Source organism: Drosophila bipectinata, chromosome 2L (genome assembly GCF_030179905.1).
Source record: "Drosophila bipectinata strain 14024-0381.07 chromosome 2L, DbipHiC1v2, whole genome shotgun sequence".
In the NCBI taxonomy this organism is placed as follows: domain Eukaryota; kingdom Metazoa; phylum Arthropoda; class Insecta; order Diptera; family Drosophilidae; genus Drosophila; species Drosophila bipectinata.
In genome coordinates, this window is record NC_091736.1 from 8,348,162 (window position 1) to 8,361,561 (window position 13,400).

Here is a 13,400-nt window from a genome sequence, read left to right on the forward strand (position 1 = left end):
AGGTGGTGTCCTTCAGGTTTAATGTACAATTTTACCATAAAAAAAGATTACACTTTTTATGTCAAACATTCCTCCCAGAATATTAAAATATGTATTATTACATGAATATCAAAAATTGTTAAAATAAAGTATAAAAATTTATAGAATATGTCTTCGATGTGTCTTTAAAATTGAAATTTAAATTTGAGACAAGTGAGTTCTTAAGAACCGATTGTATTCTTTTCTTAAAACTTTTTCTGAAGGCGTATGGTTTATTTCAACCTATGGCGTAGTTTATTTCAACTTTCAGCTTCTTTTCTCCACCATCTCTTCTTGCTATCCCCCATCTAATTTTTGTATGTGTGACGCTTGGTTTTTATTACGGGCTGGTTTCCCTCAAGGTAACAGGCGATGCACGAATGTGTGTTTTCACACCAAACCCCCACTACCAACAGGCCCGCACAACCCACAAATCCCAGACCTAAACCAGGCCAGACCTCAGCCATTCCTCAGCTGGCAGCTTAACACCGAACGCAGTTTTATTTTGGCTTCGCTTTATTCCCATTTCCATTCCATGGCCCTTTGGTACAGGTGTACGTTGATATATGAGTTGGGGCCACGGAGGGTGCAAAGAGGCCAAAGTCGTTTAGGCTTATGCCTGCGCTGATATACATGGCCACGTGGCCACAATGCTTACATCCCATATCCTGAAACCACCCCCTTTTATCTGCCACTCGTTTATTCGGCATGAGCCACATTTGAGTTTCTAATCAAGGTAATTTTATGTTTGCCGAGCTTGCCTAATGCCAAAATTACATTTTTAGTTGCTCTGCGGCTGCCATTACTGGTATTGGCCATTTTGGCATCATCTCCACTTTCTGCCTCGTTCCAAACAAAGTGTTTTTTGTGTGTGTGATAAATGCAAGGCAACATTTGGCTTATCCCTAATGCCCATGTGGAGGTGTATGTGTATCTGCGAGGGTGTGTTTGTGAATAAAACAGCGGGAAGTGGCGGGCATTTTACGTAAGCTGCTAATTAGGCCAACACTGTGGAAGAGCCACCAACACAACAGAGCCACGGCATCCAATTGTATGCCAAGATAGGCCATTGAAGTTAGTGGAAAGGATGTGGGCAGCGCCGAAGGGCCAAAACAAAAGATCACATTTGTTTTCTTGGCTTGGGTGCCAAAAGTGCTTGGCAGAAATGCAAAATATTTTTCACTGAAAAGAAACAAACAGAAGCTTAAAATAATAAATGTTTCTCTCATCATAATAGCTTCTTTAGTACTGAACTATCTTTATCGTCTGAAAAAGGTATAAATTCTAGAATCCTGGTCAGCTAACGATATGTCGATGAGCGATTGCACGACTAGGCAACTCAATCCCAATTCGAATGGATGCATCCAATCAACCGTTTCACCGCGCCATCCGACAGTCAATCAATCAAGCGATCAATTGCGCCTGCGTTTAGGGTCAAAGGAGAAGCGCTTGTCATCGCTGAAAGCTCCCATAACAGGATGTATAAAATTGTAATGTGTGTGTGTGATATAGACGGCGGATTGTTTAGTGTGGGTGGGGAAATACGGATAGTTGGCTGTTCGGTGTGAAGTGCATCACTTAATGCATCAAAGAGCAAACGATATCTGGGCCACTAGAGCAGAGTGTTTTGAAGTCCAGGCATTGACGTCGGTTGTATAAATTCATCATTGGGGAACAAATATGTTGAAGAACTAATAAAAACTCAATTGACATTTTATTTAAGCTTAACTAAAAGATAGAACTTGGTCTTATATATAGATTCTAAAGCGTATATTTAAGATTAACCAACCACTTTATTTCTTTGCAGTTGACATGTTTGATGCCAGCAACGTTTGCTCTACTTTACATACCGGTAAGGTTACATTTCCACCTTTAAATTTTATTTAAAATATCTATTTATTTTATACGATATGATACTCATGTTATAGAAACTTTATCAGTCAAACACTTTTTAAAGTTTTTGCTTTGAATATTTGACAAAAGTCAAACAAGTTGGCAGGATCAACCTTCTAGGGTCCTTTTTGGGGCTGGGCCCAGTCGCATTAATCATATGCCATGTTGCAACCGGCTCACACACATCGGATTATTATGGTCCGGGAAAAATAGAACACATTTGTTCTATTTATTATTTTATTATTTATTATTACTATTATTATTTGTTCTATTGTTCATTTGAATAGACAGATGAAAATTTCATTAAATTTTAAGCTTGTTATTGTGAGTCCGCCGGAATAGACTCCGGGCCTTGGTTGTTTGTTGGTTGTTGCTCCGTCGGCAAACACCCCAAAAGCTGTCATTAGTTGAAATCACATGTCATTGGCATGGCGAAAGTGACCCGAATTTGGCCATCGCAGAAGCAGAAAGAAAGGCGTAGAGCGCAAGGGGTTAAGGGATTACCACATGGAAAATTTATATTTAAGCAGAAAGTTGAATAGCAGCTTAACTAATGGAAAGTTTCCTATATCTATGAAAAATATATAGCTTACATGCGTATATCCCCTTGTAATGGACACATCCTATAGTACGCCTATGAAGTTTCAACTTGGTGTCTAGCCTGTGTTTGTCATTCGGGTGGGTTAACCAGTATTTGTAGTTGCTGGGAGCCCAAATGTTTGCCTAAGTGTCAGTCTTGTCACTCGCAGTTGCCGTCTCCCTTGCACAGGATGCTGCTTTTATGACAGCTCATTGATATTCATTTGGGTGCGTGAGCATGTGTGTGAGTCGTCTTTAAACGCATATTAGGAAACGGTTTTTAGTGCTGGCCATCATAAATTCTATTAGGGGTAAAAATTAAATTATGGAGTGGTCCGGAAACACAGTTCTCGGCGGCTTATGGCAGCCGGATCCAAAAAGGAAACGAAGAAAATCAATCAAGAGTGAAGTTTGATTTTCTGCGACGACTTCCCTGTATTTGGTTTTCTATGGAAAATGTGTACTAGAAATGCCATTAATTTCCAGAGACTCCTTTTGGACGTCTTCTTTGATTTCCCCTTTGATTTCTTTCTCTTTCGCTGCTTCAATCAATAGGGCTTAGGCCGACTCTTTGTCAATTTTTTCCCATTTATCCCTCTAACATGAATATGAATGACTGCCTTCTTGAATGGATGTGCATTTGAACGAGGGTATCTATAATAGCTTGAAAAAATTTCCCCATAGCAGCTTATTTTCTCCTCTCTTTGGTATCCCTTTTAGCAAATCTTTTTCCCGTCAGCCTTTTCACTGTTTTACTTTTTCCTTCGCCGTTTGCACTATCCATAAAAATGTTCTTCTCATGACTTACTGTTGGTCACCGGAAATGCCTTCCTCACCAAATCCTCTTCGCCGACAGCGGAATGGAAAAGTTCAAGTGTCGACAAACTTCAACTTCAAAACCAAAGCAAAGAAAATCTCATCAATTTTTCAAATGCTCACCTTGAGAAAAGACAAACAGCAGAGATGAAACCCAAAACAACGCCGCACAGCAGGAAAATTAGACAAGTCTGGCCAAAGATTGGAGCAAAGCGGAAATGTCAAGGGGTTAAAGGGCAAAGGAACTTCCCTGCGCCCCTTCCTATCTGGATAAATCTATTTCTTGTAGACCCAAGGCAAACACTGAGACACTTAATCCCCAAGTTTACACCTGAACGCATATAACAGACACTCAACTCGAAAAGTGGAAGGCGGGGTGAGTGCTGGGGCATCGCGCTTCCTTCGACTTTGAATTCCCCCTAAATTGCTGTATTCTACTTAATAATTAACATGGCGCCAGTCTGGAGCTTATGATAAGTTTGAGGCTCGTTCAGGTGGGTTGAAAGTAAAGATACATATACGCTTTAAAGAACATGTATCAAACGCCTTTAAGTCTTTCATCCCTTCATCCTTACAATATATTTTAATTTCTCTCAAATGAATTATTAATTGAATGATTGGCTTCGCTTAACCGTTCAAGCCTGCATAAAAACTCCTTCCACGAATACCTGCACAATTTTCCATAACCGAACTTTTCAAATTTCTAGAAACACCCGGAACTATCTTGAAGATTTTCTCTGCTTCGATATTTTCTTTGGGGTTTTCTTTTTTGCGACCCTCAGCAATAAAAAAAAGGTGAAAAAGTTGATGATTTCAAGACAAAATGCGGCGTCGGTTTAATTGCACTTAAACCCTCAACCCCATAACCTTTCGACCTCAAGAAAGCTTCCACTGGCAGCCAGTTCAAGTTAATTTGCTCCGCGCCAGGCTCGACGATGTTCCACTTGCTCATTAATTACAGCTTGGTCTGACCCACAGTTGGAGCCTGAATGATTTACCTGCAGATGCTGTCGGTGTTCTTACAGATCCATACCGCTGTTGTTGGTGGTTATACACTTGAATAATACGAAGAGTTTGCCAACTGGGGAACATTTTTTAAAATATATGGACTTATGAAACAAATGGCCATAAGCCTTAATATTATTTTATGCCCTCTTAATTTTGGGGGAAAAATAAATGTATTTATTAAAGTTCTTTTTTTTAATAATTCTTTGTAAGGAAATATTTATTTATTTATTTCGCCAATGGACAAATCCTTACATGGCTACATAACATAACAACTTACACCTAATAAATAAAACTACAAAATTAACAAAAACTTAATAAATGCCTTAATAACTTGTGTTTTAACACACCCTTATCTGAGCCCCACTCAGTTCGGAGGCTAGGCGGCAAAGAATTAAAATAAGAAAGAGCCCGCTCTATCGGCTCATTTAAGAAATAATTGGCCCTATGACATTTGACCCGAAAGGGGGCAAAGGTACGAAGGTCCCTTTGAGGAACATTAAAATTAACGAGTCCCAACAAAAAAGGACAATCAATGTTATTAACGATTAAATTATTTAAAAAGGTTAACGCTGCCAGTTTACGCCGATCCTCCAACGTGCAAACGTTCAGAAGAAGGCAACGGCTCTGGTAAGAAGGAACAGGATCCTGAAACCTTAGAGGCAGAAGTGCAAATTTTAAAAATTTTTTCTGGAGTCGCTCAATTCTATTGGAACGAACTTTACACTCCGGGTTCCAAATGATTGAGGCATATTCCAGCCTCGACCGAATGAATGCAGCATAGACGCTGAGGCTCGAGTATGGACTTTTAAACTGGTTCACGTGCCTCTTAACAAAGCCCAGCATAGCATACGCTTTAGGTAAAATGTAGTCTAAGTGACCCGAAAATTTAAATTTGCTGTCGAATAAGACACCAAGGTCTAACACCTCTTCTTTAGCTGCCAAATTATAATTGTTGATGGAATAACCCGTACAGATTTCAAGAGACCGCCTACTGTAACGGGTAAACAAACACTTAGATAAGTTTAATGGAAGAAGATTGCGGGAGCACCATGAGTAAACTCTGGATATATCCTCCTGTAACAAGTAACTGTCACTAATGCAGCTAATCTCTTTATAGATTTTAAGGTCATCCGCATACATTAAAAAGTGCGAATGACGAAAGCATGACGAGATGTCATTAATGAAAATTATAAATAGAAGAGGTCCAAGAGAGCTGCCTTGTGGAAGACCAGAGGAGGTGACAAATGGACTTGAGATAGCGTCTCCAACAGTAACGTGGCAAGGTCGGTCAGCCAGATAAGACTCGAACCAACTTAATAGGCAGGAATGAATACCTAATTTATATAATTTGGCCAGAAGGGCAGCATGACACACTTTGTCGAAGGCTTTGGAGAAGTCGGTGTAAATGGCATCAACCTGAAATCGGTTTTCAAAAGCTTCAAAGCAGTGCTTAGAAAAGACAGCTAAATTAGTGGTAGTGGACCTCCCAGGCAGAAAACCATGCTGGTTGGGGGATATGAAATTGCGAGCCAGAAAAGTCAATTTTTTAGTTACTATCCGCTCCAGTATCTTAGCGACGTTGCAAATTTTGGCTATAGGTCGATAGTTAGTAACATCACACCTACTGCCACCTTTGTGAATAGGCGATATAGAAGTAATCTTCCACCGGTGGGGGAATCTACCAGAAGAGAGCGAAAAGGAGAACAGCAGTTGAAGGGGAGTAGAAAGAGAAGCGATACTCCTCTTAAGAAAGAATGGGGAGATACCGTCCACGTCAGGTGTGAGCGACTCGGTCAGATGTCCAGTGGCTTCAACTAGGTCACCGTCCAAAACGTCCATGTTACTCACATTAAGAAAAGGCTCAATGCTAAGAAGAGTTTCATGATCACTCCAAGGAACCTTCGGCTCCAAGTTAGAGGCAAAGTATTTTGCAAAAAGATCAGAAACGCCCTGATCCGAGTCGGCTGCTAAATTACCATAACATATGGATGAAGGTATGTCCGATTTTGACTTTTTGCTGTTAACAAACCGCCAAAAAGCTTTAGGATTGGATCGAAGGCTAGCTTCGACATCGGATATATACTGATTGTAGAGGAACTTATTAAGGAAATCAAATTCCCGCTTAAATTGCCGGTACAGCTCTCCTGCTCGAGTCTCACCTGTCAATATAAATCGTTTGTAGTGCTTATCCCTTCTATTCTTTAAGTTTTTTAAACCTTTTGTGTACCAGGGAAGCCTATAGGATCTTCGTACCCTCACAGGGGCATAAGTATCAATAATATTAAAAAGGGCAACCAAGAACTTAGTATAACAATCATCGATTGAGCCATCCGAAAAAAGGGAAACCCAATCAAAGGCTGAAATAGAGGCGTTAATAAGTGACAAGTTAGTATCATTCAGATGATAATATGGAATGGGGGAAGCAGAAGGCAAAAAACTATAAAACTCAATATTAATTACCAACGGCTTGTGGTGCATATCACAAGGACTTAATGGTACATTGCATAATTCTACTGTACTATTAATCAAATTATTTAAAAATATAAGATCAAGAATTTTGGATAAATCATTAAAAATATTATTTACTTGGGAGAGGCCCAGACTAAAAATATCATCTAAAACTACAATTTCATGACTCTGGTGAACGTTGCTAGGTAGCATGCAGGGAGATTCCGGGTCCCAAGACCAGACAATGGAGCTCAGGTTGAAATCGCCAGCTACCATCAAAGCGGTAGGGTCCGACGTTCTAGCACAGACACTAGTGATGTTTTCCATATGCGCATGATATATACTGAATGCGCTGTTCGGAGGGATGTATGATGCAATGATGACGAACGGGCCATGGACGCCCTGGATTGAGACCGCAAGCTGATCCAGTAAAGGGTCGGCCACCGGAAGGCGCAGTGGTGTAGCCTGAAGAGATCGACGGATAGCGATGATCACACCTCCACCTCGCTCACACTGGGTACTGAATGCATCTCGGTCCTTTCGAAATACATGGTACAAATTAGGCTCGAAGAACTCAGAGGAGCTGAATTTGTCATTGAGCCAGGTTTCCACAAGGATGATTACATCAAAATCGCAGGCAGAAGAATTGAGGAATACCATCCGGGTCTTGGTTCTCATTCCCGATATATTTTGGAATAGAACTTTTAGGCTTTTATTAGGGTCCAAGGACGACGAGTAGCTACAGTCCAAACTGGGAATTGGACGGCAAGGCGGTGATGGTGAAAGTGCACTCCTGGTACTGGTGCATGTGGAGGCATATCCAATACGCATAGCTTGCAAAATAGCCGACAAGGACACATAGAAATTTCCATTAGACTCATCAGTAGACCAGCGAGAGTCCAGTAGCAAGGCAGATTCCGTGCCAGGTGAAAACATTGAGCGTTCATATTCAGGCACATCCAAACGCAGCAAAGATCCACCCACGGGTCCAAAACGTAAATAAACATCTTCCATCGGCGAAAAGAAAGCACCAGCGAGTGGCCCAACGAAAAGAGATAAGATAAGCGATGCGCTGCCAACGTCTCGATTACCATCGTCTTGTTGTTGCTGGGCATCCACAAGAAGTGAAGATAAGAAATAAACAACTCGCCTTGAAAAAAGTTGTTGTTGAAGAATATAGATCAGCAAACGAAGCCAATTATTGGAGGAATTGAAGACAGCGTCAACCGTTACCATGAACGCCCACGCCGATTGTTGTTGGTGGCGCAGCAGAGAGCAATCGGGGTGACGAACTGCAGCTTGAGAAGAAAACGATGTAACGGCGCCAGCGGCGCCGCTTACTGGGGGTTTTTTGAAGATTGCGAATGCGGTAAAGGTAGAATCGCCGGGAGGTCAATAACCTTAGCCGGCTCTCTATGAACAAACCGGCTGACTTTTACCGACATAGGCCAAAAATCGTCATTGAAGACTGTTGGGAAATTTTGCTCCGGAACTCCCAATTTAAAATTGACGAACTTGAGGGCGTTGATGTCAGCATCCTTTTTGATCAGCCTAGCACAGACTAAATCATTGGGCTCCACGTTCAGCTTATCTGCGACAAATTTGCACAATGCATCCGGTTGGGTAGACGTCGCGAATTTACCCACATGAAGGTATTTCAAGGTGGGAAGCACTTGAAGTTGAGCGCAACTGGGAGCTTGTCCCAGAATGCGCCTATTAGGGTTGATCCGCTTCTTCTTCTTCGGGACAGCCCCCTTAGATGCCGTTGGGGCCTGCCCCAGAGCAGCCTTTATGCTCCCTGTGCTGGTGGGCATAGCAGGGGGAGCAACAACTTGCACCCCAGCCGAGGAGGCGCGTCCAGCGGGCACAGCCGCTCCATTTACCAGGGCTAGGTCAACTTTGGCATTAAGGCTTTCGAAGCGGGACTCCAGATCTTGAACTTTATGATTTAGCTCATCAATTTTGGAATGCGAATCATTTCCAATGACGCAGCTATCACATTGCCACATTAAGTTCGGAATGTTAATAAGTAGTTTTATAGCCTCCGAGGGCAAATCAACACAAGCGGTGTGATAGGCACGCCGGCAGATCGACGCGCACCTAACGGCCTCACACCCACGAAGTTGGGTAGCAGTAACTTCTGCACTGCACTCGGTGCAAACGAGAGGCGACATGAGCGAAAAAGTAGACGTCCGAACTCAAAGAAAGCTAGATGAAGACTTTGAAATATCCTTTTACTTAAGCATTTGTTCTTGCTGCCCTCCTGCTACCCCTTTTCTTTATTATTTTTAGCTTTGCCCTCTGATGACCGCCGTCCACGCCCTCTTCTATTGCGCATTTAATTAAGCAAATAGCAGAAAAAGTTATCCCTTTTCCTTTCCTCTTTCCTTTTTGGCCTTTTAAGGGTGTTTTGATGTATAACTTGTTGCTCACTTTGTGGGCGCTTTTCGGTTTTGGTGTCTGTAGGGATGGCTTTGATCAAATAATTTTCTAAGATGGTTTTTTGCAGGACACATAATGTACAAAATACACACTCATTTTGAATAATTCACCTATTTCTCTGAAGTCATTGCCCATGAAATAGTAACTATTTTAATCCTTAAGGAAAAATTCAGCTTCGAGGGTTCTTGGATTTCCAGCAAATTTCCCTCTTTGTCATCTTTACTTACTACCTTTAGAAACTCGAAACTACATTTTCTCTTCTTCCAACGACAATGCAGTTTACTTTCTCACGTTTGCTGTCAGGAATTTAATAAGAAAACATTCTGCCACCGACGTGACGGAAATGGGGAGAAGAAAGTGCGTCGGGTATTAGACGGAAAATCAGAGAGAGAGGAATCCTTAAGCAAATACTATGAATTAGAACCGCAAATGCAGTTTAATTTTAATCAAATTCTGGAGCAATTAACCAGCAAAGTGGAGTCGCTAGAGGGCAACGAAATGGAGCAATTAATAATGAATATCCCGTGGAAAGAGAACCGAGGCGAAGGGAATCCGTTCCAAGCCAAAATGTCAAGACTGAAACTGCTGTTACAAACAAGGTTGCCTTGGAAAAAAGACAACTTAATTAACCTCGACCTTCTCCTTACAACAACTAAAGCCACGACAACAAATGCAATAGCAGCGATGACAACGGATGACGTCAGGCCACGCTCTTCCCTCCCCATCCACGAGCACGTAGCTACAGACGTATGTACCCCTCTCACTTGCTTGCCTCGCAGCATTTTCGCATTTTCAATGTCGAGTGGTGGATATCGTGGGCAAGTCCCCGCTTCAGCTTCGATTTCAGTCGACCATCTCCAATTTCCATATTAAGAAATCAACAAGAGAAATCATATAAAAGTGCACCGAAGAGTGGTACTAAAACATCCACATTATGTCATCTTAGAACTATACTTCTTTTGTATTTATTTTTTGTATTGGGTTTATGATCAATTTTTTCACTGTGTATATAAATAGTCAGGCTTAAATGCGTGTTGACACATTGCGAATTCTGAGCACATGTGCACAGGTCCAAAACCGAAAAACCAAAGCCCGCCTTGCAGCGCCAGTCCCCTGCGATCGTCACGCTGCCTTTGCCGGCTAAAAGCCAAAACCTGTTTGTCAGCCTCTCTCAATGTTGCACAAGTGTAGTTTCTGCTGCAGTGGCTGCTGTTGCTATTGCAGTTTCAAGAACCGGGTCAAGGTTGCTGCAGTGCCTCGCCGATCGCGGCCGGCGGCATCGTCGCTGGCAGCGCAGCTTTTGCCTTGTACGCTTTTGTATTGAAAGTCAAGTTCGCGCCTCACATGTGTTTGATTGACATTGGACAACGGCAGCAATACTATCAGTGGTTGCCGACAGTTGATCGCAAAAAGAAATGCATTGCGAATTGTATGATGATGGCCAGGCTAAAATTCGGACTGTATATAAGCTCACAGAAAGCAAGAGTTTGGGCTTACCAACACACTTTTTCTGAAAACTTGAATCTGTGCCAGAAAAAAATATAAATTTTAAGGAAATTGGCGAGTCGAGTGCAGAAAATAAGAGTAAAAAAATCATATTAAAAAGTTCAAGAAAATAAAGAATACAGCGTGCAGCTAAGGAGATAGCAGGAGGGTGCTTCACATCAGCTGCAGGCAGCAATTTAATTTGTTTGTGGCAACATTCCCTTTCTGATTAATGGGTAGCAACGCACAGGAGGCTTACCCTTTCCCCCAGCCTCTCCACTCGCTTTTAAGGCCATTCAATCTGGTCCTGGCTGGGAAAACTCGAACGCAAGTTGAGTGAAAATGCTATTAATTTTCATAAGTAAATGAAAATTGATGTACGGAGGCCTCACCGTCTCTGCCTTTGCCCACTAATTAATCTTACGTATAAAGTGGCTTTTTATGCGTTTGCCTGTATGGTGCATTTGTGAGAACCTTGGCCAGTCAGGCTTCACTCTCTCACTATCGATTTATCAAGAATAGCGCACTGCACTTGAGGCGCCAGGGAATTCTGCTCAAGTGTTCGACCACTCCATTCTGCTTAGATCGGAGGGCCTGGTATGGAGTAATTGTTGCGATATAGCTTCCATAATCTATATAGGTTCCATTGTCAACAAGACCGCGGTGCCCGTCATCAGCAAGCAGTTTTCAAAGTCACCGGCTGCCAGACCACAGCACACTAAAACAGAATTTATTTATACTGCGTTGTAGGCACTGTTTATTTAGATGCACCAGAGACCCTGAAAACTGCAGCAAGCTGAGATAGCAAGAGACAGATAGAGAAAGATGGGCGCAGCGAGCAAGGAGACTGGGGAGCGTGAGCATTGAGCAACTTGGCAGCCTCGATAGCGCACTCATCGGTAGTTGTTGCTTTGCTGGTGTTTTTTGCTGTGCTCACCAGCAACCGCAATGCCAAGCTGCGACTTGAGTGACTGAAGGAGTCGATAGTGATAATACCAAAAACAGCCTTGTAAAATATTCAGATTTACTTCAAAACGAATCATAGTTATCACGATGGGTTTCATTTTAAGGTCCTAGATTTCCAAAGTCCACTTGTAATGTAGTGACAAACCATGACTCACATTTTATTTACTCATTCTTTGTTCTTCATGCCATCATTAATGATATTGTTATTTTGCAAAGCCTACAGGCCTCAAAAGCTTAGAATAAATTATGAGTCAGGCTCTACCACAAAAGTAGATACCAAAGTGGTTTACTCTTTGTGGCTGCGAAAATCAATTGTCACAAGGCCAGACTTTGGAGCACTCCCCGCCACCGCACTCCTCTGCCATGCCCGGCACGCAGTGCAGCAAAACCAAAACGCTTTGCTGCTGATCTTGAACCAATTGCAAATCGCTAAAACGCAGCCACAGCTACAAAAACAACAGAAGTCGCTGTCATGGCCAATTACATATACAAAAGCAGAAAATCGTTTGAGTTACATTTATAGCACGCCATGGCATTGACTAGCATCAATAAATTAGAATTGTTCTCATCTCTGTCTTCGTAGCGAGGGGCGAGCGCCGTCGCTTCCCTGCGCTCGGTAGTTGCCTCCAGTGCGGCTCACGGGACGTATGCGTAATAAACTTGAACTTGTGCTGCTCACTCTAAATCGGTGTGAACAATTTGGCATTATTCAATTTCCATTCGGCATTTTCATGCCGTGCATTTCGATTTGTATTCGACCATATTTGCACATTGCGCATACGCAGCGTTGGCCTCGGCGCGGACAATGCAACTAATTAGCGATTGCAGGCAGATAAACAGACGTGTCTGTGTGCGGTAGAGTGTTTGATTATCAATTAGTTTTGTACAAACCCAAGTGTCTGACCTTAGGTGGCGGCGAAAAGCTTAGACCCTCTCTTTCTCCAGTTGTTCATCTGTCTCTTTCTACCCCTCTCTGGTGAACAGAATCAAGTGAACGCCCATGTCTCATCGTTTAAAATGTGTCATCGGTTTAGTGTGCCATCGTACGATAATTTTCTTTTTTCTTGTCGGTTTTAAAAAAAAAGTTTTTCATTTGCGTGTCAATGTGAACTCTTTATAAAATCAAAATATGAACAATATTTTTAACAAAATAAAACGAAATAAAAAAATAAAAAATAAAAAGAAAAAATAAATAAAGTACCTCAGAAGCTTGCAAAATATGAAAAATTGAAGCCTTCCTTCAGCCTGCGTATAATTGAAAATCGAGTCATAAATTTAGTCGGCCCAAAAAAGTTGCATACATTTTTATCATATCATCGTTCATTTTTTTTTCGAAATTGCAATTTATGAGAGTTTTGTGGCCTATCGACGCGTGGCATCGGCGTCGGCGGCGATGGCGGCGACTCTCCATAAATTTGAACAACACTTGACTTGTCTGGCTCTAAGAATATTTAATAAACAAAACTTGCGCTAATCGTTAAATTATGATTAATGTGCCGACAACAAACAATAAACTTGGCCAGCAGAGAACACCGAAAACGTGCTAATAGCGGGCGGGACGGAACAAGGCGGGGGGACAAAATCGGACGTGCCTAACCGAGTTCCAGACAAAAGAACAAAAGAGCAAGAATGGGACGAAGAAAATCACCAAAGTATCCTTGAAGTCGAGTTGTATGTGTTAATATATGCGCTGGCATGAACTCAACACTCCGACCAACATGAGAACTTGCCAGGCGCAACGTGAT

At 42.0% G+C, this 13,400-nt stretch overlaps 1 protein-coding gene across 6 annotated transcripts in view; it reads left to right on the forward strand.

The window, feature by feature from the left end:
* Positions 1-13,400, forward strand: part of LOC108133367 (protein hunchback) — a 40,192-nt gene that overhangs the window by 7,800 nt on the left and 18,992 nt on the right. For all 6 annotated transcript variants that reach the window (XM_017253264.3, XM_017253267.3, XM_017253269.3 and 3 more), the window contains exon 2: positions 1,826-1,870. The gene's annotated coding sequence lies outside the window, so the exon portion shown is untranslated. The remainder of the gene's footprint in view (positions 1-1,825; positions 1,871-13,400) is intronic.